Raw genomic sequence first — 6,554 nt, 5'->3', positions numbered from 1 at the left:
GCATGCTGGGCGAGGCCGGGGCATGGCATGCTGGCCGAGGCCGTGGCTTGCCATGCCGCCACGGCCGTGGCATGCCGGGCAACGGACCGGCATGGCCCAGCCCGTGGCACGCCATGTTGGCCCAAGGCATTGGCATGGCATGCCGGCCAAGGCATGCTGGCCAACGCTGCGGCACGGCGTGCTGGACAAGGCGGTGCCATGGCATGGCATGCTGACCAAGACAGTGCCATGGCATGCTGGCCGAGGCCGTGGCATGGCATGCTGGCCGAGGCCGTGGCTTGCCATGCCGCCACGGCCGTGGCATGCTGGGCAACGGACCGGCATGGCATGCTGGCCGTGGCGGTGGCACGACATGCTGGCCAAGGCAGTGGCATGGCATGTAGGCCAAGGCTAAGGCATGGCACGCTGTGGCATGGCACGCTGGCCAAGGCAGTCGCAAGGCATGCGGGCCGAGGCCGCGGCACGGCCCGCTGGGCAACGCGGTGGCATGGCATGCTGGGCAACGCCGTGGCAAGGCATGCGGGCCGAGGCCTTGGCATGGCATGCTGGCCGAGGCCGTGGCATGGCATGCGGGCCGAGGCCGTGGCATGGCATGGCATGCGGGCCGAGGCCGTGGCATGGCATGCGGGCCGAGGCCGTGGCGTGGCATGGCATGGCATGTTGGGCAACGCCGTGGCAAGACATGCGGGCCGAGGCCGTGGCATGGCATGTTGGGCAACGCCCTGGCAAGCCATGCGGGCCGAGGCCGTGGCGTGGCATGTTGGCCAAGGCTAAGGCATGGCACGCCGGGCAACGCGGTGCATTGGCATGCTGGGCAGCGCGGTGGCAAGGCATGGGGGCCGAGGCCGTGGCATGGCATGTTGGGCAACGCCGTGGCAAGACATGCGGGCCGAGGCCGTGGCATGGCATGCGGGCCGAGGCCGTGGCACGACATGTTGGCCAAGGCTAAGGCATGGCACGCCGGGCAACGCGGTGGCATGGCATGCTGGGCAACGCGGTGGCAAGGCATGCGGGCCGAGGCCGTGGCATGGCATGTTGGGCAACGCCGTAGAAGGGCATGCGGGCCGAGGCCGTGGCATGGCATGCGGGCCGAGGCCGTGGCATGGCATGTTGGGCGACGCCGTAGCAAGGCATGCGGGCCGAGGCCGTGGCATGTCATGCGGGCCGAGGCCGTGGCATGGCATGCGGGCCGAGGCCGTGGCATGGCATGTTGGCCGAGGCCGTGGCAAGGCATGCGGGCCGAGGCCGTGGCATGGCATGTTTGGCAACGCCGTGGCAAGACATGCGGGCCGTGGCATGGCATGGCATGCGGGCCGAGGCCGTGGCACGACATGTTGGCCAAGGCTAAGGCATGGCACGCCGGGCAACGCGGTGGCATGGCACGCCGGGCAACGCGGTGGCAAGGCATGCGGGCCGGGGCCGTGGCATGGCATGTTGGGCGACGCCGTAGCAAGGCATGCGGTCCGAGGCCGTGGCATGTCATGCGGGCCGAGGCCATGGCATGGCATGCGGGCCGAGGCCGTGGCATGGCATGTTGGGCGACGCCGTAGCAAGGCATGCGGGCCGAGGCCGTGGCATGTCATGCGAGCCGAGGCCGTGGCATGGCATGCGGGCCGAGGCCGTGGCATGGCAAGTTGGGCGACGTCGTGGCAAGGCATGCGGGCCGAGGCCGTGGCATGTCACGCGGGCCGAGGCCGTGGCATGGCATGCGGGCAGAGGCCGTGGCATGGCATGTTGGGCGACGCCGTCGCAAGGCATGCGGGCCGAGGCCGTGGCATGGCATGCGGGCCGAGGCCGTGGCATGGCATGTTGGGCGACGCCGTAGCAAGGCATGCGGGCCGAGGCCGTGGCATGTCATGGCATGTTGGGCGACGCCGTAGCAAGGCATGCGGGCCGAGGCCGTGGCATGGCATGTTTGGCAACGCCGTGGCAAGACATGAGGGCCGTGGCATGGCATGGCATGCGGGCCGAGGCCGTGGCACGACATGTTGGCCAAGGCTAAGGCATGGCACGCCGGGCAACGCGGTGGCATGGCATGCGGGCCGGGGCCGTGGCATGGCATGTTGGCCAACGTCGTAGCAAGGCATGCGGGCCGAGGCCGAGGCCGTGGCACGGCATGCGGGCCGAGGCTGTGGCATGGCATGTTGGGCGACGCCGTAGCAAGGCATGCGGTCCGAGGCCGTGGCATGTCATGCGGGCCGAGGCCGTGGCATGGCATGCGGGCCGAGGCCGTGGCATGGCATGTTGGGCGACGCCGTAGCAAGGCATGCGGGCCGAGGCCGTGCCGTGGCATGCGGGCCGAGGCCGTGGCATGGCATGCGGGCCGAGGCCGTGGCATGGCATGTTGGGCGACGCCGTAGCAAGGCATGCGGTCCGAGGCCGTGGCCTGTCATGCGGGCCGAGGCCGTGGCATGGCATGCGGGCCGAGGCCGTGGCATGGCATGCGGGCCGAGGCCGTGGCATGGCATGTTGGGCGACGCCGTAGCATGGCATGCGGGCCGAGGCCGTGGCATGTCATGCGCGCCGAGGCCGTGGCATGGCATGCGGGCCGAGGCCGTGGCATGGCAAGTTGGGCGACGTCGTGGCAAGGCATGCGGGCCGAGGCCGTGGCATGGCATGCGGGCCGAGGCCGTGGCAAGGCATGTTGGGCGACGCCGTAGCAAGGCATGCGGGCCGAGGCCGTGGCATGTCATGCGGGCCGAGGCCGTGGCATGGCATGCGGGCCGAGGCCGTGGCATGGCATGTTGGGCGACGCCGTAGCAAGGCATGCGGTCCGAGGCCGTGGCATGTCATGCGGGCCGAGGCCGTGGCATGGCATGCGGGCCGAGGCCGTGGCATGGCATGTTGGGCGACGCCGTAGCAAGGCATGCGGTCCGAGGCCGTGGCATGTCATGCGGGCCGAGGCCGTGGCATGGCATGCGGGCCGAGGCCGTGGCATGGCATGTTGGGCGACGCCGTAGCAAGGCATGCGGGCCGAGGCCGTGCCGTGGCGTGCGGGCCGAGGCCGTGGCATGGCATGCTGGGCGACGCCGTAGCAAGGCATGCGGTCCGAGGCCGTGGCATGTCATGCGGGCCGAGGCCGTGGCATGGCATGCGGGCCGAGGCCGTGGCATGGCATGTTGGGCGACGCCGTAGCAAGGCATGCGGGCCGAGGCCGTGCCGTGGCATGCGGGCCGAGGCCGTGGCATGGCATGTTGGGCGACGCCGTAGCAAGGCATGCGGTCCGAGGCCGTGGCATGTCATGCGGGCCGAGGCCGTGGCATGGCATGCGGGCCGAGGCCGTGGCATGGCATGTTGGGCGACGCCGTAGCAAGGCATGCGGGCCGAGGCCGTGGCATGTCATGCGGGCCGAGGCCGTGGCATGGCATGCGGGCCGAGGCCGTGGCATGGCAAGTTGGGCGGCGTCGTGGCAAGGCATGCTGGCCGAGGCCGTGGCATGTCATGCGGGCCGAGGCCGTGGCATGGCATGCGGGCCGAGGCCGTGGCAAGGCATGTTGGGCGACGCCGTAGCAAGGCATGCGGGCCGAGGCCGTGGCATGTCATGCGGGCCGAGGCCGTGGCACGTCATGCGGGCCGAGGCCGTGGCACGTCATGCGGGCCGAGGCCGTGGCATGGCATGTTTGGCCACGCCGTGGCAAGACATGCGGGCCGTGGCATGGCATGGCATGCGGGCCGAGGCCGTGGCTCGACATGTTGGCCAAGGCTAAGGCATGGCACGCCGGGCAACGCGGTGGCATGGCATGCTGGGCAACGCGGTGGCAAGGCATGCGGGCCGAGGCCGTGGCATGGCATGTTGGGCAACGCCGCAGCAAGGCATGCGGGCCGAGGCCGTGGCATGGCATGCGGGCCGAGGCCGTGGCATGGCATGCGGGCCGAGGCCGTGGCATGGCATGTTGGACGACGCCGTAGCAAGGCATGCGGTCCGAGGCCGTGGCATGTCATGCGGGCCGAGGCCGTGGCATGGCATGCGGGCCGAGGCCGTGGCATGGCATGTTGGGCGACGCCGTAGCAAGGCATGCGGGCCGAGGCCGTGCCGTGGCATGCGGGCCGAGGCCGTGGCATGGCATGTTGGGCGACGCCGTAGCAAGGCTTGCGGTCCGAGGCCGTGGCATGTCATGCGGGCCGAGGCCGTGGCATGGCATGCGGGCCGAGGCCGTGGCATGGCATGTTGGGCGACGCCGTAGCAAGGCATGCGGGCCGAGGCCGTGCCGTGGCATGCGGGCCGAGGCCGTGGCATGGCATGTTGGGCGACGCCGTAGCAAGGCATGCGGTCCGAGGCCGTGGCATGTCATGCGGGCCGAGGCCGTGGCATGGCATGCGGGCCGAGGCCGTGGCATGGCATGTTGGGCGACGCCGTAGCAAGGCATGCGGGTCGAGGCCGTGGCATGTCATGCGGGCCGAGGCCGTGGCATGGCATGCGGGCCGAGGCCGTGGCATGGCAAGTTGGGCGGCGTCGTGGCAAGGCATGCGGGCCGAGGCCGTGGCATGTCATGCGGGCCGAGGCCGTGGCATGGCATGCGGGCCGAGGCCGTGGCACGTCATGCGGGCCGAGGCCGTGGCATGGCATGTTTGGCAACGCCGTGGCAAGACATGCGGGCTGTGGCATGGCATGGCATGCGGGCCGAGGCCGTGGCTCGACATGTTGGCCAAGGCTAAGGCATGGCACGCCGGGCAACGCGGTGGCATGGCATGCTGGGCAACGCGGTGGCAAGGCATGCGGGCCGAGGCCGTGGCATGGCATGTTGGGCAACGCCGCAGCAAGGCATGCGGGCCGAGGCCGTGGCATGGCATGCGGGCCGAGGCCGTGGCATGGCATGCGGGCCGTGGCCGTGGCATGGCATGTTGGGCGACGCCGTCGCAAGGCATGCGGGCCGAGGCCGTGGCATGGCATGTTTGGCAACGCCGTGGCAAGACATACGGGCCGTGGCATGGCATGGCATGCGGGCCGAGGCCGTGGCACGGCATGCGGGCCGAGGCCGTGGCATGGCATGTTGGGCGACGCCGTAGCAAGGCATGCGGGCCGAGGCCGTGGCCGTGGCATGGCATGCGGGCCGTGGCCGTGGCATGGCATGGCATGCGGGCCGAGGCCGTGGCATGGCATGTTGGGCAACGCCGTGGCAAGGCATGCGGGCCGAGGCCGTGGCATGGCATGATGGCCGAGGCCGTGGCATGTCATGCGGGCCGAGGCCGTGGCATGGCATGTTGGGCGACGCCGTAGCAAGGCATGCGGTCCGAGGCCGTGGCATGTCATGCGGGCCGAGGCCGTGGCATGTCATGCGGGCCGAGGCCGTGGCATGGCTTGTTGGGCGACGCCGTAGCAAGGCATGCGGGCCGAGGCCGTGGCATGTCATGCTGGCCAAGGCCAAGGCATGGCATGGCATGGCATGCGGGCCGAGGCCGTGGCATGGCATGTTGGGCAACGCCGTGGCAAGGCATGCGGGCCGAGGCCGTGGCATGGCATGATGGCCGAGGCCGTGGCATGCCATGCTGGCCAAGGCTAAGGCATGGCATGCCGGGCAACGCGGTGGCATGGCATGCTGGGCAACGCCGTGGCAAGGCATGCGGGCCGAGGCCGTGGCATGGCATGTTGGGCAACGCCTTGGCAAGACATGCGGGCCGAGGCCGTGGCATGGCATGGCATGTTGGGCAACGCCTTGGCAAGGCATGCGGGCCGAGGCCGTGGCATGGCATGCTAGCCGAGGCCGTGGCATGGCATGTTGGGCGACGCCGTGGCAAGGCATGCGGGCCGAGGCCGTGGCATGGCATGCGGGCCGAGGCCGTGGCACTGCATGTTGGGCGACGCCGTAGCAAGGCATGCGGGCCGAGGCCGAGGCCGTGGCATGGCATGTTGACCGAGGCCAAGGCATGGCATGCCGGGCAACGCGGTGGCATGGCATGCGCGGCCGTGGCCGTGGCAAGGCATGCGGGCCGAGGCCGTGGCATGGCATGTTGGGCGACGCCGTGGCAAGGCATGCGGGCCGAGGCCGTGGCATGGCATGCGGGCCGAGGCCGTGGCACTGCATGTTGGGCGACGCCGTAGCAAGGCATGCGGGCCGAGGCCGAGGCTGTGGCATGGCATGTTGACCGAGGCCAAGGCATGGCATGCCGGGCAACGCGGTGGCATGGCATGCGCGGCCGAGGCCGTGGCAAGGCATGCGGGCCGAGGCCGTGGCATGGCATGTTGGGCGACGCCGTGGCAAGGCATGCGGGCCGAGGCCGTGGCATGGCATGTTGGGCGACGCCGTGGCAAGGCATGCGGGCCGAGGCCGTGGCATGGCATGCGGGCCGAGGCCGAGGCCGTGGCATGGCATGTTGACCGAGGCCAAGGCATGGCATGCCAGGCAACGCGGTGGCATGGCATGCGCGGCCGAGGCCGTGGCAAGGCATGCGGGCCGAGGCCGTGGCATGGCATGTTGGGCGACGCCGTGGCAAGGCATGCGGGCCGAGGCCGTGGCATGGCATGCGGGCCGAGGCCGTGGCATTGCATGTTGGGCGACGCCGTAGCAAGGCCTGCGGGCCGAGGCCGTGGCATGGCATGTTGGGCGACGCCGTAG

Source organism: Camellia sinensis, chromosome 6 (assembly GCF_055761805.1).
Source record: "Camellia sinensis isolate YWXY chromosome 6, ASM5576180v1, whole genome shotgun sequence".
Lineage (NCBI taxonomy): Eukaryota > Viridiplantae > Streptophyta > Magnoliopsida > Ericales > Theaceae > Camellia > Camellia sinensis.
The sequence above is the reverse complement of the archived record's forward strand: the minus strand, read 5'-3'. Positions refer to the sequence as shown.